Source organism: Macaca mulatta, chromosome 16, assembly GCF_049350105.2.
Source record: "Macaca mulatta isolate MMU2019108-1 chromosome 16, T2T-MMU8v2.0, whole genome shotgun sequence".
Classification (NCBI taxonomy): domain Eukaryota; kingdom Metazoa; phylum Chordata; class Mammalia; order Primates; family Cercopithecidae; genus Macaca; species Macaca mulatta.
This window is the reverse complement of record NC_133421.1, coordinates 55,377,338-55,402,253: the sequence shown is the minus strand read 5'-3', so window position 1 is coordinate 55,402,253 and position 24,916 is coordinate 55,377,338. Positions and strand designations below refer to the sequence as shown.

At 38.4% G+C, this 24,916-nt stretch overlaps 1 pseudogene; it reads left to right on the top strand.

Moving 5' to 3' along the window:
* The first annotated feature begins 3,455 nt into the window (after positions 1-3,455).
* Positions 3,456-4,748, top strand: LOC709894 (succinate--CoA ligase [ADP-forming] subunit beta, mitochondrial pseudogene; annotated as a pseudogene).
* Positions 4,749-24,916: the final 20,168 nt, after the last annotated feature.

The window sequence follows — 24,916 nt, the reverse complement described above, 5'->3', positions numbered from 1 at the left end:
TAACATGGCTCCCTGGTTCCTGCTAACTCCTCTAGCTTTGTCTCAAACAGTCTGACTTCCTTTATTTTATGCAGTTACTGGACTTTTCTGCGTATCTGGAATAAGAGAAGCTCTTTCCTGCCTCAGAGAATATGCAAGAAATGTTCTGTTCCTTTCTTTTTAGCCTCTTGTCCATTATTCCTTCGAGCTTCAGTAAAAATTTTCAAGGGAGTCTTTATAGACCAAATTTGATCTTTGTGAACATGTGTCTCAGATGGCACTCATCAATTCTGTAACAGTTCATTTTGTGTCTTTCTCTTTAAGCTTCATGAAGGTTTGGATTAATCCTGTCTTGGACATCTTTATTCCCCCAGAACCTCTCATACTTTCTGGGATGTAATGGGTGCTCCATACATAGTTATCAACAAGAGATTGAGATGAAGGTAACTAAGGAAATTGGTACACACATTTATTTACTCTGTGTTTTATTATTTCTCTTTTAATTTTAAAATTGATGAAAGGACTTATTCCAACAGACACAGAACTTATTTATGTTATAAAACTAATCTCTACTCTAAATTAGAAAATTACTACAGATGGCAGAAGCACTATGATTACAAGTTATTTTTTTCTTGAATCTTTTCTATGAAACAATCTGATAGATTGCTGGAATGTTACCAGGTAATTCTGTCATGTTGGCTAATAATTTCTGATAATTTCAAACATGGCCATGTTCTGGTTGACATGTTCTGGGTCTTATAAGAGATCATAACAGTTGAACCTTGGCAGCTATATAAAATGAATCAAACATATATTCAGATAAACACTGTAGTGACAAATAGCTTTTTCAAAGAGATAGAGTTAACACTTTAAGCTATTATAATGAGTATAGAAATTCAATAATATTTCCACACACTTTTTTCTAAAAGTAAAAAAGAAGTTAACAAACTTAAATGATGTATAAAAGAAGAAAACTCTGCTGAAGGAAAAAAAATCCTTATTAAGTGAAGGAGGTGCACAGAAATGTGAGATAAGCTTATTTATAAAAATGTCAAAAATAACTTTCAACACATGCTTAAAAAAAACCCTCATTTCTTTGCAACTACTTGGGCTGGTTTTCTACTGTGGTTTGACACTTTCTACTGAAGCTTTCTCTATGTTGAATATAAAGAGATTGAAGTAGAATTAAATACTTTTTGAAGTATTCTTTAAAATATATAAGTAGTATATGAAGTTTTTGTTACTGGCTTTGTCTGTGGACTCAATTTAAAGGCTTAATACTCTTCAATAATTTCTAAGCTTCCAATAATTCTAAAAAAGTGAATGGAGAATATCCATACAAAACAGCATTGCCAAACCCCAGTGCTCATCTCAGCTAGAAATTGCATGCAAAGTCATCAAAGAATAAAAAATAAGCTTATTTTTAAAGTACAAGCAGTTTAATATTGTTAGGTTTGGGAGTTCTAAGATACTATGTTTTCATCCTCACCTAGTCAAAAAATCTTTTACTGATTATAGCAGTTGCTTGCAAAGGGTGATTCTTCCAAGTACTACAGTTGTACAGATGCGCCTCAGCAGTTGGTACAGGCAACAAGGGAGAAATGAAGTTACCCACCTTCATAGGGATAGTTGGACATACAAATATAATGTCTAGAGTAAAGTTATGAGTTGGATATATAATTTTGGGAGTTATGCCCAAGTAGATAATATTTGAAAGCCAAGAAATCCAGTGAAATTGCCAAGTGATGAGTGTGGATAGAAAAACAAAAAAAGAGAGAGAGAGAAGAAGAGATCCAAGGATTACAGTCCCAGGTACTATGATACTTAGAGGCTAAGGAAATTAAGTAAAACCAGTAAGGGAAACTAGAAAGGAATGGTCAAAGGGCCTACATAAGCGGAGGATTTAGGTTTTGTTAGGAACATGGGACATTCATCTACAGAACCAGAAGAAAAGGCAGAGGATGTGCTGTAGGTAAGTGAATCAAGGTGGTGGTAGAATTAAGGAATTTCTTTTCTGACTGCTTCTATTTTCTTGTTGAACTATGAAACAAGGTCATTAGCGGAGAGTGAGAATGTAAGGAAATTTGGGGTATTTGAGGCAAAAAGATAAAGAATGAAATATTCATCTAGGAAAGTGGGAGACTGAATTAACTGAGGAAATGTCCTGACTTCTAGGCAGCTTTAAGGGACCATATGAGATCTGTAATCACGAATTTCAAAGAAGACCAATTAGAGTGGTTGTGTCCTTTCTCTAGCTAGGTTCAATCGTACCTGTGCAGGGGCAGAATAGATGGAGAGTTGGAGTTAATCAGGCTTCGCAAGAGAGTATCATAAAGAGAGAGAATGTATGTAAAGGATTGATTACAGTGTTTGAGTAAGAAGATGCAGTATCATGGGAGGTTAAGGGACACTGAAAAAACATATAACGAATGAGTTCTAAGTACAAGTGAGATTCTGAAAAGGCGTTAGAGATGGGGTACTAAAGGGAGTAAACTAGAAAGATAGTGGGTGTTATTTGAAGACTGGGATGTTTAAATTGAGACAAAGAAGGGATCACTATCATTGGTACTGCCCAGGCTAGCAAATGACCATAACGAAGAATGATTCATGTATGGTGTAAAGGAAGATTATCGAGAAGAGGAAGTGTATGAACTAAGAAGTGAGGATCAAGAAATGTTGCTGTTGTGGGCATGAAAAGGATCAGAACATGATTGTGGGAGTTGGTGGGATAGCATGAAAGATAAGCTCAATGGCGAAGAGAAGATGCAGAAACAGAGACTAGCTATATAGATATTAAAATGGCCAAGATCATAACAGGAATATGGAGGACAGAGAGTTAAGAATTTCAAAGATGGAGTGGAAGTGACTCAAAAATCAGTTTGAAAACTTGAGACTTTAAAGTTGGTTATTTTCAGAGAGAGGAGAGTTGTGGAAGCAATAATGAGGAATATGAAAAACACTTATTTCATCTCCAAGTTTGGGAGCATGAGGATGAAGGGGGAGAAAAGCATTAGCGAGTGCTTCAGGAAAACATTGTTCTGAGAAAGACAGAGGATGTTTGAGTAAAGAGGTAAGGGAAACACTCATAAGCTACAGTAAGATTAAACAGACAGATCAATATCACAGAATATGTGATCCCAAATGGGCCCTGGAACTTAAGGGAATTGAGTGGGCTATGTGTGGGAGAAAGGCGGGTATTTCAAAATATGAAAGGCCTAGTTATTTGAAAAAATAAAATTCTGGGGGTCCGACTCAGAAACGGCGGCCTCCATGTTCTACGGTCGGCTCGTGTCCCTTGTCACCCTTGGGAATCACTGGCCTTGGATGGCCCTGCGGGCCGCTGCTCAGCTGTCCTAGGTGGGAATGTCCGAGGACCAGCAGCGCTGGCTGACTTGCCTTTTCTGGGGTAAGGTTCTGGGAAGTTCTGAATTAATAACCATGGACTCCAAGCACAGCAGCAACAGCAAAAGAATCTCTCACTACATGGATACATGAGTATGGAGTTATTGCAAGAAGATAGTGTCTCCATTCCCAAAGGATATGTGGCAAAATCAACAGATGAAGCTTATGCAGTTGCCAAAAAATTAGGTTCAAAAGATGTTGTGATAATAGGCCCAAGTTTTATCTGGTGGTAGAGAAAAAGGAACATTCGAAAGTGGCCTCAAAGGAGGAGTGAAGATAGTTTTCTCTCCAGAAGAAGCAAGAGCTATTTCTTCACAAATGATTGGGAAAAAATTGTTTACCAAGCTAACGGGAGACAAGGGCAGAATATGCAACCAAGTATTGGTCTGTGAGCGAAAGTATCCCAGGAGAGACGACTACTTTGCAATAACAATGGAAAGGTCATTTCAAGGTCCTGTATTAACAGGAAGTTCACATGGTGGTGTCAACATTGAAGATGTTGCTGCCGAGACTCCTGAAGCAATAATTAAAGAACCTATTGATATTGAAGAAGGCATCAAAAAGGAACAAGCTCTCCAGCTTGCACAGAAGATGGGATTTCCACCTAATATTGTGGAATCACAGCATAATACATGGTCTAGCTTTACAGCCTTTTTCTGAAATATGATGCAACCATGATAGAAATAAATCCAGTGGTGGAAGATTCAGATGGAGCTGTATTGTGTATGGATGCAAAGATCAATTTTGACTCGAATTCAGCCTATCACCAAAAGAAAATCTTTGATCTACAGGACTGGACCCAGGAAGATGAAAGGGACAAAGATGCTGCTAAGGCAAATCTCAACTGCATTGGCCTCAATGGAAATACAGGCTGCCTAGTAAATGGTGCTGGTTTGGCTGTGGCCACAATGGATACAATAAAACTTCATGGAGGGCCTCCAGCCAACTTCCTTGATGTTGGTGGTGATGCTACAGTCTATCGAGTAACAGAAGTATTTAAGCTTATCACCTCCAGATAAACAGGTACTGGCTATTCTGGTCAACAATTTTGGAGGAATCATGCACTGTGATGTTATTGCACAGGGTATAGTCATGGCAGTAAAAGATTTGGAAATTAAAATACCTGTTGTGGTACGGTTACAAGGTACACAAGTCGATGATGCTAAGGCACTGATAGCCGACAGTGGACTTAAAATACTTGCTTGAGATGACTTGGATGAAGCTGCTAGAATGGCTGTAAAGCTCTCTGAAATAGTGACCTTAGCGAAGCAAGCACATGTGGATGTGAAATTTCAGTTGCCAATATGATCTGAAAACCCAGTGGATGGCTGAAGGTGTTAAATGTGCTATAATCATTAAGAATACTGTGTTCTGTGTTACTGTTCTCTTTCTTTTTAGTGTGTGGAGGTTGTAATTGCCATCTCAGCACACAAACATTTAAAAGGATTTGGTCTACATTTCATTGTACCATTCAGAATGGACTGTTTGCACGAAGCATGTATAACGCAGGTATCTTCTTTCTTTTGTCGCAGACAGTCTTTTTTGCTTTTCCTACAAAACATAACTTGCAATTTACCAGTTTATTATTGTTGGATACAAAGTTCTTCATTGATAAGAGTCCTATAAATAAGATAAATATGAAGATAAAGCTTTATTCTTTAGTGTTAAAATACAGTATAGCTAATAACTAGCCTCATTAGAAGACCAGATTAAAACAATGTTTTATGTAAAAAGTGTTTATCTTCAGCACTAAATACATAATAAATGTATCAATCACTATTTATAAATAGAGGTTTCAAACACTCAGAATATTCTTCTAAGTATTTTGATGAAGTAACTTTGTAATTATTTGAACATTGTTTTAATCATTAGGAAACACTGATAACTGCAAGTCTTTGGATTCTATCATATTAAGAAACACCTGTAGGTTTGTTTCAAATAAAGGCATATTTACCAAGGACTTGTAGACAAAATTGAGAATGTCAACTTAAGTTAATAAAAATCTCCCAATATGATTTGGAAAAAATAAAAAAATTAAATTCTGTGTCTTAATTTTTTTCTGACTCCCTCATGAATCAGTCATTTCAATGTAGAAATAATTTTAAAGTCCTAGAAGATATTTTTAAAGTAATGTAAAAATGTTCAAGAATGAAGTATTTATGTTTTATTTGGCTGGGTGTGGTGACTCACACCTGTCATCTCAACACTTTAGGAGACCAAGGTGAAAGGAGGATAGTTTGAGCCCCAGAGTTCGAGACCAGACTTGGCAACACAGGGAGACCTCGACTTTACACACACACACAAAATTAAATGATGTCTTTTTAAGCATGCAAGGAAATATTCAAACATTAAAGAGAAAACTGACTTTTTACCCTACAAAAATTCATCCAGGCACGGTGGCTCATGCCTGTAATCTCAGCACTTTGGGAGGCCAAGGCAGGTGTATTACTTGAGGTCAGGAGTTCAAGACCAGCCTGACCAAAATGGTGAAACTCTGTCTCTACTAAAAATATAAAAAATTAGCTTGGCATGGTGGCAGGTGCCTATAAGTCCAGCTATTTGAGAGGCTGAGGCAGGAGAATCCCTTAAACCAGAGAGGCGGACGTTGCAGTGAACTGAAGTGCCATTGCACTCTAGCAGCCTGACCAACAAGAGCAAAACCCTGTCTCAAAAATAAAATAAAATAATAAAAAACAAAAAAAATCCAGAAAATTCTTGAATAAACACAAAAACAGCTTGAAAGATAATAAATTTAAAAATATTTGAAATACCTACTGCAGACAAAAGACTAATTTTGTTACCATATTAAAATCACAAATTAATCAATAAAAAGATGAGTAAATTGATAAAAAATTAATGAATATTAAAAACAGGTCACAGAAAAAGAAGTATTTTTAACAGATGAAAGATTTGTTCATTCTTGGCCCCGGGGTATAAAAAAAGAAGTATTAAAAACTCAAAAAAATTAAAACACTCAAAATTGAAATTTTAAAAAATGCAAAATAGACCGGTGGGGCAGTGGCTTAGGCCTGTAATCCCAGCACTTTGAGAGGCTGAGGTGGGTGGATCACAAGGTCAGGAGATCGAGACCATCCTGGCTAACATGGTGAAACGCCATCTCTACTAAAATTACAAAAAATTAGCCAGGCATGGTGGTAGGCACCTGTTGTCCCAGCTACTTGGGAGGCTGAGGCAGGAGAATGTCATGAACCCAGGAGGTGGAGCTTGTAGTGAGCAGAGATCATACCACTGCACTCCAGCCTGGGTGACAGAATGAGACTCCGTCTCAAAAAAAAAAAAAAAAAGCAAAATAAATGAAATACTTTATCAATCAGAATGGCAAAAATGAAAATACCATACTGATAGTTATATGTGATGATTATTTTAAATTATCCACATATGCCCATTTTAATCACAAGGGTCTGTATAAAAGGCAGGCAGGAGATCAGAGAGGTGAGAACACGCTAAGATGCTGGCTTTGAAATTGGAGAAAGGGGCTGTGAGCCTAAGAATGTAGGTGGCATCCAGGAGATGAAGAAGGTGAGGACATAGATTCTCTCCCAAAGCTTTGGTGAGTATCACAGCCCTGTCAACACCTTGATATTAAAATTCTGATCTCCATAAATGTAAAGTAATAAATTTTTGTTACTTAAGCCATTAAGTGTGTGGTACTGTGTTACAGTAGCAACAGCAAACTAATACAGTGTGGCTGGAGATTTGGGGTAAAAGATAGGTGGAACTGTTTTAAATAGGAGATAACAGAAAAGGTGATTGGCTGGCTAGATCATATTCAGCCATTCACGATAAGGACTTTTCATTTAATGCTCATAATCTGGGAGCCACTGAAGAGTTTTAAGAAAAGATGTGTCTTTGTTAACTGAGAGATTGTAAATCACTCTGACTGCTTGTGGAAAATATGTAATAGGTTGAAGAGGAAATTAATTAGAGGAGTAAGGAGGGTATTGCAATAGCTTAGGAAAAATATGAGGACTGTTTGTTCCAAGGTGATTACGATGAAGGTGCTGAATAGTAATCAGATTTAGATATTGTGCCTGATATATTCCATTGACTCTCCAGATGCATCTCTACCATCCATCTCCCTTTAAAGGCTGACTTGTGTGGACCGTGTCTACTCGTTCCACCCTGGTATCAGGTTGACAGACGAAAGCTATTCATTCCCTTGATTCCCTCCAGAGGACTTGCTATGGATTTGCCTCATCCATCCCACAGGCTCCTCCAAAGCAGCCTCCTCCGCAGGACTCTCTCCTTCCAGTCTGTGGTAACTGCTCCTTCCCTGGCCCCTTCAGTCCTGGGGTTGTTATTCCCCTCAGGGTATTGCACTAGCTCTGTGTTTCCCAAATACCCTGCCCACACCTTTATTAAAAAGTTTTTTTTATTAAACAGTCCCTCAAATTATTCTAAAATGAATGTGCTGTCTGCTTCCTGCTAGGACCACAAGTGACATAAACACATTAAGCAGATACAGCCAGAGGACCTGGTGATGGATTTGTGTGGAGTGTGAGAGAAAGAGAAGTCAAACAAATATCTTGTCTATCTGCTGCTTTATAATATCTTTATTTTCCTAAGGATATATGCCTACTATCATACTATATAACTATCAAATTATTTGATGTGATAATCATCAAAATGATATATTTATTCATCTATATAAATTGTATCCAAGATGCGATCATTAGAATTTCACATACTAGCAAAGAAATCAGTGATCAAAGCTGACAGACAGGAAGCTGAAAAAGCAGGACTTCCAAAACACAGAAGTATCAATGAGATCATATTCTGTGAATATTAGCCTACCTAGTCTGAATAATTAATGAATATAAATTCAGCTCTCCAAAAGTTGTTATTACACTTGTACCATAAATAACACTTGCAAAGCACGGAATTAAACTAAATACAAAGCCGCTAATAAATAAAAGGATGATCAGGTTGAGCATAAGCAGAGTAAATAATTAAACTGAAAAATCTTTAGGAGAATGTGAGAGAATGTGGACAGTGTAATATGGTAGAAATGAAAGGAAACAAGAGTCTTTATGAGTATAAAAAGTAATGGTAATTTCTAGAAGGCTCCATAAAACTTAAAAGTAAAACCATATAATGGTAAAGAGAGGAAATACGTGAGCTTATATTGTATGATATATGTTCAGGAGGCCTGAGTCCTTTTTCCTTTCTAACTAGAATTCTGTAATTTTTCCAATTTATTACTCAATCTCTGAAAACTTTCTACTCAATAGTCTGAAAACTTTCATTGCTTCTCATTCTTCATTTTAAAAACGCATGTAATAATGTCTATACTGTTTAATTCAAAACTGTTTTGAGGATTAGATAGACTGCATTTAAAGTAGTGAAAAAGTTGAAACAATTTGCAAATGTATTATTTATATATATATAAGATATATATATATATATCTTATATATATCTTCCTCTTCTTATATAGCCACAGTCTTATCAGATCAGGGCCCCACTTTTATGACCTCATTTTACCTTAATTACTTCCTAAAGATCCTGTTTCAAATACAGTTACATTGGGAGTTAGGGCTTTAATGTATGAATTTGGAGGAGGGGGAAACACAATTTAGTCCATGAGAGTGAAGTATTTAGCAGGTGATGCCCAGGACACATGCATGAGAACTGGATGCAAAGGAACCTGGGGAGACTGGGAAAGTTCTATTTGACTGGAAAATCCCCAAATATAGTAATGGTACTCCAGGAAGGCTGGATAGAGAGAGAATATAACAAGTTCCCATTGTATCTAGTAAATTGAATTCAAGAAAATCAGACATGGAGCCATCATTTTAATCAAAGCTCTTTATTGGCAAAATATAACCATATAATCTACAGAACTGCTGCTTAAATGATGTAGAAATGAGATCTAGACAAAATTAAGACATTAGAGATGTTTACTTCTTATAAACAAGAGATTAGCATTGGAGAGCACAGAAAGCAAGCCAGAAGAAGACAGTAAGGGAGAAAGGGGAAGTGGGGACATGACTCTCAGCTTAGTGGAAAATGTAGATGAATTTTCTACCTCATAAGAAAAGTTTTTGCCAACAAGTTTTAAAAGAATTTTGTACACAGTGCTAATTAGCATGATATAATGGCTTCTTTTATATTCAATATAAATCTTTATTCAAGTTATTTGAATAACTTGACCTTCTCTACTGCCAGATACTCAAATTAAGTCTGCTGTACTTTAATCAGATATTAAAATATGCAATATGTATTTTAAATGGGTTCTGTTTTATCCAAATTAGGGTGTAAAGCACACAATTTTGATTCATCCATTCTCAAAGTTCCCCGAAGATAAATTAATCAGTAAAATGACGAAAATTCTAACTTGCTACTGAAAACTAGAGAAAGAGTATTTTAATGTATCTGATAATCGAAAAGTTTCAGCAGGAAGTAATTTATGCCAGAGCAACTAACTTGTTGCCATTTGTGGAATGTGCCAATAGATGCTGCCCGAAGAAATAAAAGAGAGGCCAACAGTGTCCACCAGGGAATCATGCCTCAGTTATCTGACTAGACTATGCTGTGAAACCACTCGTTCCTGAGAATAAGTGAATGTCAAATCACCAGGCATATGAAATATCCCAGGAATTTAAGTATAGGTCATTCTAAGTCTCCAGTGCAAGAGCATTCTGTAAAACAGAGGTTGTCAGGGGCACTGACACACCCACTACACTTCATGCTTCTGGCACCACGGGCAGTTGGCAAATGTTAGCCTATCATCTGCCTAACAAACGACCCAGATTATGTGGTTTAACTAATTTTCTTTGGCGCATTTCAGACAATATGAAATCAAAACAAGTTAGGTTTTTTTTCAGCATTCCCAGAAGCAAAACAAAACTATCCTAATGTAGTTAAGGCCACTTTTAACCTATTTTAGATCACAACAGGAAATATAATAATAACAGATTTTCTATGCTTTTTGGCATAAGAGAAATCATGAAACAATTTCATTTTTATCAATTATGTTGGTTACCTCTAATAACTTTTTTCTTTTGTTCTAATCTGCCATTTCTAGTCACCATTCTTTCAGTCTTTGATAAAGAAGCTGCCCAGCTCTTAGGAGTACTTTACCTGAGAGCAAATGAAAACATTTGCCTACTATAAGTGAGTGATAGTGAAGGACTCCCTTTTGGGTGGACTGAGGTTGTAGCTGAGAAGCCATTTTGCATTCTTTGGGGCCTGACCTTCTCTACTGCCAGATACTCAAATTAAGTCTGCTGTACTTTAATATAGATGAGGATATGACCACCATGAAAAAATACAAACTCACCGAAAACAAAAAAAAAATAATATAAGTCCCAAGTCTTACCCTGGTGATTTTTTTAATGAGTTTTTACCTTGGAGTGCTCTTGGACTCAACTGTGTCTACCTAACACTAAGCACCTGATCCAAAACAAACAAAAAAAAAACTGGTGTATTAGTCTGTTTTTACACTGCTGACAAAGACATAACTGAGACTGGGAAATTTACAAAAGAAAAAGGTTTTTTGGACTAGCAGTTCCATATGCCTGAGGAAGCCTCACAATCATGGTTGAAGGCAAGGAGAAGCAAGTCACATCTTACGTGAGTGGCAGCAGGCAAAAAGAGAGCTTGTGCAGAGAAACTCCCATTTTTAAAACCATCAGATCTCGTGAGACCAATTCACTATCACAAGAACAGGACAGAAAGATCTGCCCCCCTGATTCAATTACCTCCCACCAGGTCCCCCTCTCACAAAACATGGAAATTGTGGGAGCTACAAGATGAGATTTGGGTGGGGACACAACCAAACCATATTATTCCACCCCGCCCCCTCCCAAGTCTCATGTTCTCATATTTCAAAACCAATCATGCCTGCCCAACAGTCCCTCAAAGTTTTAACTCATTTCAGCATTAGCTCAAAAGTCTACAGTCTGAAGTCCAAAGTCTCATCCAAGACAAGGCAACTTCCTTAGGCCTATGAACCTGTAAAATCAAAAGCAAGTTAATTACTTCCTAGATACAATGGGTATATAGGCATTGTATAAATACAGCCATTCCAAATGGGATAAATTGGAAACAGCAAAGGGGCTACAGGCCCCATGCAAATCTGAAATCCAGTAGGGCAGTCAAATCTTAAAGCTCCAAAATGATCTCCTTTGACTCCATATCTCACATCCAGGTGACACTGATACAAGAGGTGCTCCCACGACTTTGAGCAGCTCTGCCCATGTGGCTTTGCAGGTACAGCTTCCTTCCTGGCTGCCTTCATGGGCTGTTGTTGAGTGTCTGTGGCTTTTCCAAGCACATGGTGCAAGCTGTCAGTGGATCTACCATTCTGGGGTCTGGAGGACAGTAGCCCTCTTCTCACTGCTCCATTAGGTGGTGCCCCAGTAGGGACTCTGTGTGGGGGCTTCAACTCCACATTTCCCTTCCGCACTACCCTAGCAGAGGTTCTCCACAGGGTCCTACTTCTGCAGCAAACTTCTACCTGGGCATCCAGATAGTTCCATACTTCTGAAATCTAGGCAGAGATTCCCAAACCCCAATTCTTAACTTCTATGCACTCGTAAGCTCAACACCACATAAAAACTGCCAAGGCTTTGGGCTTGCACCCTCTGAAGCCATGGTCTGAGCTTTACATTGGCCCATTTCAGCCCTAGCTGGAGTGGCTGGGATGCAGGGCACCAAGTGCCTAAGCTGCACATAGCATGGGGACCCTTGGCCTGGCCCATGAAATCATTTTTTTCCTCCTAGGTTTCCAGGTCTGTGATGGGAGTGACTGCTGCCTCTGACATGCCCTGGATACATTTTCCCCATTGTCTTGGTGATTAACATTCAGCTCCTCATTACTTATGCAAAGTTCTGCAGCTGGCTTGAATTTCTCATAAAATGGGATTTTCTTTTCTATCCTACTCTCAGGCTGCAAACTTTCTGAACTTTTATACTCTACTTCCCTTATAAAACTGAATGCCTTTAACAGCACCTAAATCACATCTTGATGATACTTTGCTGCTTAGAAATTTCTTCTCCAGGCCAGGCGCAGTGGCTCACGCCTGTAATCCCAGCACTTTGGGAGGCCAAGGCAGGTGGATCACGAGGTCAGGAATTCAAGACCAGCCTGACCCACATGGTGAAAACCCATCTCTTAACAAAAACACAAAAATTAGCTGGGCATAGTGGCAGGCACCTGTAATCCCAGCTGCTCGGGAGGCTGAGACAGGAGAATCACTTGAACCCAGAAGGTGGAGGTTGCAGTGAGCTGAGATAGCACCATTGTACTCTAGCCTGGCCAACAGAGTAAGACTCTGTCTAAAAAAAAAAAAAAAAAAAGAAATTTATTCTTCCTAAATCATCTCTCTCACATTCAAAATTCCACAAATCTCTAGGGCGGGGGGGGGGGGTAAAATGCCACCAGTTTCTTTGCTAAAACATAAAAGCCACGTTTGCTCCAATTCCCAACAAATTCCTCAACTCCATCTGAGACCACCTCAGCCTGGATTTTATTGTCCACATCACTATCAGGGCTTTTGGTCAAAGTCATTCAACAAGTTTCCAGAAAGTTCTAAACTTTTCCACAGTTTTCTGTCCTCTTCTGAGCCCTCCAAACTGTTCCAACCTCTGCCTGTTAACCAGTTCCAAAGTCGCTTCTACATTTTCGGGTATCTTTTCAGCAACACTCCACTCCCAGTACCAATTTACTGTATTAGTCTGTTTTCACGCTGCTGATAAAGACATACCTGAGACTGGGCAATTTACAAAAGAAAGAGGTTTATTGGGCTTACAATTCCACATGACTGGGGAGGCCTCACAATCATGGTGGAATGCAAGGAGGAGCAAGTCACATCTTATGTGGATGGCAGTAGACAAAGAGAGAGCTTGTGCAGAGAAACTCTCATTTTTAAAACCATCGGATCTCATGAGACTCATTCACTATCATGAGAACAGCACAAGAAAGATGCACCCCCATGATTCAATCATCTTCCACTGGGTCCCTCCCAAAACATGGGGGAATTATAGGAGCTACAAGATGAGATTTGGTTGGCGACACAGAGCCAAACCATACCAATCGATGTTAAAAATGCAATGATTTTGCCTGTATTTAAAAGATCATCTAGATGCTTGGAAATATTCCAGTGCTGATTGTCCAGATAAAAAACAAGTAAAAATCAAGTGCAAAGAATGACCATACCTAAGCCCTCCGATGTAAGATTTTACTTAGAAAAGCTAAAAGAGGCTACTCTGTTAGAGATACTTGATCACATAAGTAAAACAATAAAATTTATATGTCCCTTCTCTTCTTACTGGCCACTGTGGATTAACATTCTGCAATATTGTGGCTAAGTATATCCCAAAATTGAAGAACAAGAAGTACAATAATTATGTTAAAAAATAAATGCTTGTTTGAAAATTTCTCAGTTATGTTTTGTTAATTGTTTATACACATATATTTATGAAGCACCATTAAGTTCTTTCTTTACCAATCACTAGGTCTATAACCGTCTAAGCCTGGGTTTCTCAGAAAGGAAAGCCTGCATCTACAACTTGCGTTCCATTCTTTGATTGGGATATGTGCCATTTAACTGGAGAAGCAGGAGTTGATGAGGGTAGGAGAAAGGATATTATGAGGGTGTAATACTCAGTTAATTGCTGATTGTCTTCAAGTATAAGGAATTCGCCATTCTGGTGTAACCATCTTTCAAGTGCCCACAAAAAATCCTTCATCTTGGTACTGTGCCCTCAGCGTTTTATTCACCTGCTCCCATACCCCATTGTTCAAATGTTTGTTTTATGCATACTAGCCTCTCCCACACTTCTGGGTTATACATGGGTGGTGGAATCAGGTCCCACTGACTCTGATCATTCAGAGCAACAAGAGGACCCCCTAGGAGAAAGACATGTGCTGTCACTCTGTGCCTACATGAGATCGGTCACCTCAGCAGGAGCTGGGTAAAACTCAAACAAAACTGGTGGGATAAACTGGTTATGGAATTCCTTTAATCATCTTTCCATTCATATTCCAGGCTCTGTTCTCAGCTTAGTGACACAAAGATTAAATGGCACAATTCCTACATGGGAATAAATTAAATTTTAGTAAAGATACAGACCAAAAAAAGGAAACTAATGTTAAAATGTGTCAGTACTAACATGGGAAATATATACAAATAAACTTGTAAGTCTGTCTGCTGAGATTAAGCTATGAATTGAGAGAAAATATTCATCAGGCAGAAATGTAACCGAATGAGTGAGGATTAACCAGGCATGAAGCCTGGGAGGAAGACCTTGGAGGCTGAGTTTGTTAAAGACTTTCTGACATATGCAGGGTAAAGGACAAGTCACTATTGTTAAAGCTTCATATACCATGAGGGAAGGAGAGAGATTAGATTAGCCTGGTTTGAAGAGAACAGATTATCACTAACATTTTTTGTCCTTTGAGAAAAGTGATATTTATGGTAATGGTAATGAGGAGTCATTTAGAAAAATAATTGAGCAGTAATAGTTGATAAAATGTACATGTTAAATAGATTACTCTCACCATAATGTGGGGGATGGACTACAGGGGTGAAACCAGGGCATAAATCAACCAGAAAAAAAGACTCATAAAATTCTTGGGCACCCATTCTTCCTGCTTCACATGACTGTGGGAAGGATGAAATGAAACCACAGATGTGGATGCCAGAGGAACTATAAAATGTCACAGAAGGCCGGGCTCAGTGGCTCACCTGTATTCACAGCACTTTGGAAGGTCAAGGTGGGAGGATGGCTTGAGCCCACGAGTTCAAGAACAGCCTGGGCAACATAGGGAGAAATTGTCTCTAGAAAAATTAAAAAATTAGCTGGGCATGGTGGTGCATAACTGTGGTCTCAGCTACTTGGGAGACTGAGGTAGGAGGATCTCTTGAGCCTAGGAGGATGGGGCTGCAGCAAGCCATGATCATGCCACAGAGATCATGGGCAACAGAGAAGACCCTGTCTCCAAAAGAAAAAAAAAAAGAACCCATAATAGAGAATGAGAATGAGATATCCATAGTAATGCTGTGTATATCTCTGTTGTCCTTTGCCCAAGGTAGGTCTTTACCCTTTATCTGCCAGTCCCCCCAACTTCAGAGGTTCTGACTAAGCAGATCTACTGTTCAGCATTCATATTTTGAAAAGACTGCCCCAATGATTCTGAAAAACACTGAATTAGTTTTTTTGAAAAGTCAATTATTTGACTTTCCTTACAAACCAACGCAAACACGAGTGGTGGGTTTTTCTTCACAAGACTGGGTAATGATTTGGTCCAGAAATCACCCAGTCATCATCATAAGCCAGGATATTCTCAGCTCAGTACGCAACATGAAGAGACGACAAAAGCTTTCTTGGGTAACATGTCCCTTTCTTTCCTCTGGGGTCTGATTAGAGGTGTTCTGCCTAAGTTTTTCAGCAGAGCAGTTGTAGTTTAAAATCTTCTACATCTGCTGAGAGATAATGTCATTTCCCTCAAACCAGATGGATTATATTCCTGAGAGATATGCACAATGTTTATTTTCTTCAAAGACCCAGAGGAATCAAGGAGACTGGCAGGATACAAGCAATTAATATTCACATTTCCACTCAGCTGCATTTGTACACCTGAGAGTAATCGCAGGCATGATGTAGTGGTGAACCAGATGGACTTCTATTTGATCTGATTTCACTGGACTGCTTTTTAAATTTGGGGACTACATTTTGAGTTTTCACTTTTGTATAGTTAGGTTCCCACAGGTTTGAGGCCTAAACAGAAAGCATCAGATTTTGAGTGGCATTTTGCGGAGCAACTTGACAATTCAAACTCAAGAGAAATGTGGAGCTACACAAGTCTGTCTGTCTGTCTGTCTGTCTGTCTTTCTTGCTTGCTTGCTTTCCTCTCTCTCTCTCTCCTTCTTTCTCTTTCTTCCTTTGTCATTATGCCTAGGTAATAATCACAGGAATATATTTCTACTTACAAACAGGGACACATCAAATCCCATTTTAAAATGTTCTCCACATCAATTTAATTTTGAACTTAGCTCCTCTCTCACTAGGCTAGTAGGAAGCATTCTAAGATAATCTTAGGATACCCTAAGTTATACCACAATTACTGCATCTAGAACTATAATTCCAAGTAATGTGTTATTGATCAGCTGTCCACACAGGCTACCCCTGTTCTAAGAGACTTACTGTCCCTGTCCACATCAGTCATTCAGGTCTGGAAGTCTTCTGTTATTTTGTGTGACTCCATTCCCCTCTGCTATCTCCCTAGGGCACTCACTATTTGTGGGTCCCCAGAGTCTCACACACCATTCTCTTCAACCTTTCTTCCAGCCTATAAAAATCTCCTTCAAAGCTGACACGCAAAATATTACACATTTATTTTCTTGAAATTATATACCACTTGCTTTTAAATTACCATTTTGGTTAAAGAAGAAACAAATATTAAGCTCACTAACAGTAATTCAGTTTTATCCATTCTAAACCTATTGGCTAAATCTTTAATTCATTTAAAATTCAAATTTAATATTAGGTCTTTTTTTTAAAAAAAAAAAAAAACTATTCAAGGGCTTTCCTTTGTTGTCTTTTTCTTCTCAAGGTAGAAATGAGAGGCTTACCTATAAACTGGCACTGAATGGGAAGGGGACTCTCTTCCACGTGCAGTCCTCTGAGTCCTTGTTGGCCTTCTCTGAGATATTTCACACACTTCATGGTCACTCAGCATCCAATGTTGGTACCCACTCAGATGTGGCTAGTCTCATATTATGATTTAGGCATTTACTGGCACCAACTGCTAAAATCAATGTCCCTTGCAAAAGCCTCCAAAGTCGAGGTCCCTAAATGTGGTCTCTCTATCCCAAGACCAGGTTTCTACCAAACCATCAGAGCTCTAGAAATTTTTGTAACTGCTTCAGGATTTGGATGCTCTGATCTATGAAGCTGTCTTCAGATAGACACATTGAGACATCTTCTTGAGAAAAAAAAAAAAAAAAAACAGATGATCACAAAGGAAAACATTTCTGAAAGTGTTTTAAAAATATCATCCTGTTACTGTAATACATGAAAATATCATTCAGCTAAATGTTTAGCTGAGCCTCAGTCTTCTCCTGTATAAAAGGGAAGGTTATACACATTTATTCTGGCATTTTTTCCATCTCTAATATTCTCTCTTCATAAATTCTGTGTACAGTAGGTCCTAGGAAGAAGCACAATACAACAAACAGAAATGCCAAGAACAGGACCATTTGAAAGGAGACAACAAGTAGAAACAGAAAAAAGCAATAGGTGTTAGAGGTAATGGAAGCCCACAAAAGATATATATGTTTATATATAGAGAGAGAAAGTTGGCAGAAAAGGCAATAGGCAAATAGGGATAGATAATATCTTGGAACCCACCAACACTAACTACTGAATAAAGAGGACTTGTCAAGTTTGTCAAGTGGTAGGAAGAGACCAAATACTGAGCTAGGATTTAGGCAGATGATATCAGACACTAGGGAAGCAGAGGAAAATGAAGCAGAGAAAAGCAGGGTTTACATTACAAATAATAGAGTAAGTGGCAGGTCATGAAGTCAGAACCGAAGTCCAGAAACAAGATGGAAGTAAAATTTTCAGAACTGGGGCGCATAATGAGAACTAGACTAACAGCAAGACTAACCAGATTCTGACTCACAAAATGTTAGTTTAAGTCTCCTTAAACCTCTTCTGCTTAGGAATAAGTAAGTTCAAGAGACTTTGACAGACTGCCATCAGGAAATAAGGTAAAGTAACAGCTGTGAGAACAAAAAGTTTGCAAAGGCTGGAAAACAGGCAGAATCAGCCTTAGTTTGCAATGTGTTTGAGGATTCTATTAGCAACTCTAACACAAGAGGTTTTTAAAGACCTGTGGTCTTTTTGAAACTGAGAGGTATTTGTCAAAGCATCCGGAAGACCTTTATCACAATTAAAATTCACTTTATATATAAACAGTATAAATCTGTTTGTAAAACATTATATTCCATTTATTTTTCATTTATAACCTTTTAAAATTGCAATGTGACACACAGGAAAAAATGCATATCTCATAAATGAGTCATAAAAAATGTGACTACATCTAAGTAACCCTTACCCAGGTCAAGAATAGAATATGACTGGCAACTCAGAAGGTCTAGTCATGCCTCATCTTAATTTTTTTAAATGTAGCTCTGAATTGTGTTTTGAGAAAGATACCTGTTCCATTTAAGAATCAGAAGCAAGAGAAGCTGAGCAAGATGGCAGAATAGAAAACTCCACCATACATCCTCTCCACTGGCCACCAATTTAGGATCTATCTACACAGAAGAAACACTTTCATGAGAACCAAAAATCAGGTGAGCCTTCATCGTACCTAGTTTTAACTCCATTGTCACTGAAAGAAGCATTGAAGAGACAGAGAAACAGTCTTGAATTGTCAACATGGCCCCAACCTCAACACCTCTCCAACCTTAGCAGTAAAGTCATGGTACAGAGAGCATCTCTGGGTGCTGGGGGAGGGAGAACACAGTAATTGAGAGGCATTAAACTTAGTGCTGTCCTGTTAGAGCAGAAAGGAAAACAGAAGCAAACTCAGCTGTTGCTCACCCATGGAGCGAGCATTTAAATCAGCCCTAGCCAGAGGGGAATCGCCAATCCCAGTGGTCCAAACTTGAGTTCCCACAGACCTCACCACCACAGGCTAAAGTGCTCTGTGATCTAAATAAACTTGAAAGGCAGTCTAGGCCATAAGGACTGCAACTCATAGTGAGTCTTATTGCTGAACTAGGCCCAGAGACAGTGGACTTGATGGGCACATGACCTACCAAGACACCAGATGGGACAGCTGAGGGAGTGCTGGCATTACCCTTCCCCTAACTGCAGGCTGCACAGTTCATGGCTTGAAAAGAGATCCCTTCCTTCTGTTTGAAGAGAGAAGAGGAAAGAGTGGGGAAGACTTCATCTTGCATCTTGGATACCAGCTAAGCCACAGCAGTATATCACACTGGTCAGAGTTGTGAGGCCCCTGTTCCCATGCCCTAGTTTGGATGACACTTCTAGACAACTCCTGGGCAAGAAGGAATCTCACTTCCTTGAAGGAAAGGACCCAGTCCTGGCAGCATTCATTATCTGTTAACTGAAAAGCTCTTGGGCCCTGAATAACCAGCAGTGATACCCAGATATTAAGATGAGGGCTTTGGGTGAGCCTCTGAGAGTTATTGGCTTCAGGTGAGACTTAGCACATTACCAGCTGTGGTGGTTATGGGTCAATACCCCTTCTGCTCCAGAAAACCAGAGGGAAGAGTAAAGCGGTCTTTATTCTGCGTCTCAAGTGCCAGTTCAGCCACAGTGGAGTAGAGCACAATGTGGGCTTTTGGGATACCTGATTTCAGGATTTGACTCCTGGACCCTATCTGTGGACCTGCCCTTGACCAAAAGGGAGCCCACTGCCTTGAAGAGGTGAATCCAAAGCCAGGCAGCCTTCCCTACAAGTTGACTTAAGAGCCACTGGGTCTTATGGAAACATTGGTAGTAGTCTGTCAGTACTCTCTGTGGCTGGCTTATAGTGGTAGTTATGGGGTGAGGCTCCTCTGCCTTTGGAAAAGGGAAAGAGTGGGAAAAATTGCATCTTGTGGTATGACTGCCAGCTCAGCTAGAACACCAGGTAGACTTCTAAGGTTTTTGACCCTAGCCCTTGACTTTTAAATGGCACTTCTAATCCATCTGAGGCATGGGGGAACCTGCCGCCATGAAGGGAAGAACGTAGACCTGGCTGGGTTTGCAACCTGCTAATTGCAAAACCCCAAGGCCTTGAGAAAACATAGGCAGTAGCCAGGGAGTGGTCAATGCAGGCCTCGTGGGAGGCATAGTGCTGCACTGCATTCAGGTCTGACCCAGTGCAGTCACAGATGTGGTGGCTGTAGGGATGTTTGTATCACTCTGCTCCCAGCTTTAGGTGGCTCATAACAAAGAGAGACTCTTTTTTGTTTGTTTTTATTTTTATTTTTTATTTTATTTTTGAGAAAGTGAAAAAAGGGAACAAGAGTCTCTTTCTGGTAATCCACAGAATCCTCCTGGATCTTGTTCAAGACCATCAAGGCGGTACCTATATGAGTCTGCAAGAACGTGTTACTGGGATTAGGTGCTCCCTAAAGCAGATACAGCTTAGATCACAACACCCAAGTCTTTTCTAAGATCTGGAAAGCCTTCCCAAAAAGAATGGGTCCAAACAAGCCCAGACATTGAAGACTACAAAACATACCTAATTCTTTAATGCCCACGTACTGAAGAACATCTACTGGCATCAACACCATCCAGAAAACCATGACCTAACAAAATGAACTAAATAAGCCACCAGAGAAAAATCTTGGAGAAACAAAGATATGTGACTTTTCAGATAGGAATTCAAAATAGTGGTGTTGAGGAAACTTGAAGAAATTCAATATAACACAGAGAAGGAATTCAGAATTCCATCAGATAAATTTAGTGAAGGGATCAAAATAATATAAAAGAATCAATCAGAAAGTCTGGGGCTGAAAGATGCAACAGACATACTGGCAAATGCATCAGAGTCTTTTAATAGCAGAATTGATCAAGCAGAAGACAGAATTAGTGAGCCTGAAGACAGGCTATATGAGAATACACAGAGGAAACAAAATAAAAAAGAATAAACAATGGAGCACTTCTACAGAATCTAGAAAATAGCCTCAAAAGGGAAAATATCAGAGCTATTGGCCTTAAAGAGGAGGTACAGCAGGAGATCCCAAACCTAGAGAAATATCAACATCCAAGTACAAGAAGGTTATAGAATGCCAAGAAGATTTAACCCAAAGAAGACTACCTCAAGACATTTAAAATGAAAATCCCAAAGATCAAGATCAAGAGTAAAGATGGGATCCTAAAAGCAGCAAAAGAAAATAAACAAATAACATACAATGGAGCTCTAATATGTCTGACAGAAGACTTTTCAGTGGAGACCTTATAGGCCAGGAGAGAGTGGTATGACATATTTAAAGTGCCAAAGAAAAAAAAAAAAACTTTTACCCTACAATAGTATATCCAGTGAAAATATCCTTCCAACATAAAACAGAAATACTTTCCCAGACAAACAAAACCTAAGTGAATTAATCAACACCAGACCTGTCCTACAAGAAATACTAAAGGTATTATTTCAATCAGAAATAAAAGGATGTTAATAAGCAATAAGTAATCAACTGAATGTACAAAACTCACTGGTAATAGTAAGTACACAGAAAAACACAGAATATTATAACACTGTAAATGTGGTTTGTAAACTACTCTTATCATAAACAGAAAGACTAAACAATAAACCAATAAAAAATAACAATAATTTATCAATACATAGTGCAATTAGATATAAATAGAAATACTACAAAGTTAAAAAGTGGGAGATGAAGTTAAAGGATAAGATTTATATTAGTTTTCTTTTTGCTTGTTTGTTTATACAAACAATGTTAAGTAGTTATCAGGCTAAAATAGTGGGTTATAAAATAGCATTTTCAAGCTTCGTGATAACTTCACACCATAAACATACAATGGATGCACAAGAAATAAAAAGGAAGAAATTAAGTTATATCACTAGAGGAAATTACTTTCACTAAAGGAACACCAGAAGGAAAGAAAGAAGACCACAAAACAATCAGAAAACAAATGACAAAATGGCAGAAGCGTGTCCTCAGTTATCAATAATTACACTGAATGAAACTGTACTAAACATTCCAATAAAAAGAAATAGAGTGGCTGAATCGTGAAAAAAACAAGACCCTTTGATCTGTTGCCCACAAGAAGCATGCTTCACCAATAAAAACACACAGACTGAAAATAAAAGGATGGGGAGAACCTGAAAGATCCCTCACTTGGAGGAAAGCACAAGAATGTAGGTGCACAGTACATGATTTGGAAATTCAGATAGCTGGTGGAGAAGAATGGTCAACCAAAGGCAGCTAGTGTATGTCACTCTCATGGAGACAAATAGGATGAGTAAATATAGCACCTTCAACTGAAACATCCAGGTACACATAAGAGGATTCATCAAGAAAAAAACTCGACTAAAGAAGAACAAAGAAAAGTAGGGCAGAATAACAGCCCACCCAGGAGTGACACAGAGCCAGTGGAACCTCTGAAAAGAAACAATGCAAGAACTTTGGCAACTGAAATGGCCAGACTTATTTCCTACAAACGACAGCACTAGTTCTCCAACAAGGATTCTTATCCAGACTAAGTTGACTGAAATGATGGAAATAAGATTCAGAATATGGATAGGAACAAAGATCATCAAGATTCAGAATGACAAAACCCAACCCAAGAAAACTAAGAGTCACGAAAAATTGATACAGGAGCTGACATATGAAATAACTAGTAGAAAAAAGAATCTAACTGCTCTGATAGAGCTGAAATCACACTACAAGAATTTCAAAATGCAATCACGTGTATTAAGAGCAGAATAGACAAAGCTGAAAAGAGAATCTCAGAACTTCAGGACTGGCTTTCTAAAATAAAAGTTATATGAAAATAAAAGAAAGGAATCAATGAAACCTCTGAGATATATGAGATTATGCAAAGAGACCAAATATATGAACCACTGGCATCCCTGAAAGGGGCAAGGAGAACACAAACAACTTGGAAACCATATTTCAGGGTATCATCCATGAAAACTTCCCCAACCTCACTAAAGAGGCCAACAGTCAAATTCAGGAAATACAGGGAACCCTTGCAAGATTCTACATAAGAAAATAATCTTCACAACACGTAATCATCAGATTTTTCAAGGTCAAAATGAAAAATAACGTTAAAGCATCTGGAGAGAAAGAGCAGGCCACCCACAAAGGGAGCCCCATAAAGCTAACAGTAGACCTCTCAGCAGAAGTCCTACAAGCCAGATGAGATTGAGGGCCTATATTTAACATTCCTAAAGAAAAAAATCTTCAACCAAGAATTTTATATCCAGCCAAACTAAACTTCCTAAGTGAAAGAGAAAAGATCCTTTCAGATAAGTAAACATTGAAGAAGTTTGCTATGAGACCCACCTTTCAAGAGATCTCAAAAGGTGCATCAAATATGGAAAGGAAAGACTATTACCAGGCAATACAAAAACACACTTAAGTACAGACCAGTGACAACATAAAGCAACCAGGCAAACAAGCCAGCACAATAACTAGCTAACAACACAATAACAATATCAAACCCAAACATATAAATACTAGCCATAATCGTATATGAGCCAAATGTCCCATTTAAAAGGCACAGCGTGGCAAGCTGGATAAAAAAGCAAAATCCAATAATATGCTGCCTTCAAGAGACCCATCTCACATGCAATGACACCATAGGCTTAAAATAAAGAGAGGGAGAAAAATCTTTCAAGCAAATGGAAATCAGAAAACAAGGGTTGCAATTCTAATATGGATAAAATAGACATTAAAACAACAAAGATCAAAAAAGACAAGGACATTACATAATGGCAAAGGGTTGAATTCAACAAAAAGATATATGCATATATACATATATATATATATATATCTCCTAAATATATACGCACCCAACACAGAAACAAGTACTTAGAGACTTTCCTGCAGACTTAGACTACCACAGAATAATAGTGGGAGACTTCAACACTCCACTGACAGTATTACAGAGATCATCAAGGTAGAAAATTAATAAAAATATTCAGGAACTGAACTCAACATTGAACCAAATGGATCTGACAGAGCTCTATAGAACTCTTCACCCAAAAACAACAGAATATACATTTCATCACCACATGACACATACTTTAAATCCAATCACACAATTAAACATAAAACAATCCTCAGCAAATGCAAAAGAAATGAAATTATGCCCAACACACTCTCAGACCACAGTGCAATCAAATTAGAAATCAAGACTAAAATTTTTGCTCAAAACCATGCATTTACATGGAAATTAAGCAAACTGCTCCTGAATAACTTTGGTATAAATAATGAAATTGAGGCAGAAATCAAGAAGCTCTTTCAAACCAATGAGAACAAAGATACAACATACCAGAATCTCTGGGACACAGCTAAGGCAGAGTTAAGAGTGAAATTTATAGCAATAAATGCCCACACCAAAAAGTTAGAAACATCTCAAATTAACAACCTAACATCACAACTAAAACAACCAAAGAACCAAGAGCAAACCAACCCCAAAGCTAGCAGAAGACAAGAAATAACCAAAGTCAGAGCTGAACTAAAGGAGATGAAGACATGAAAGATTATTCAAAACATTACCAAATCAGAAGTTGACTTTTTAAAAAATGATAGTAAGATAGGCCACTAGCCAGATGAATAAGGAAGAAAGGAAAAAAGATTCAAATAAACACAATTAGAAACAACACAGAGAATGTTACCACCAACACCACAGAAATGCAAACTACCATCAGAGACAACTATAAACACCTCCACGCACACAAACTAGAAAACTTAGAAGAGATGAATAACTTCCTGGACACCCTCCCATGACTGAACCAAGAGGAAATTGATTCCCCGAACAGACCAATAGTGAGCTCTGAAATTGAATCAGTACTAA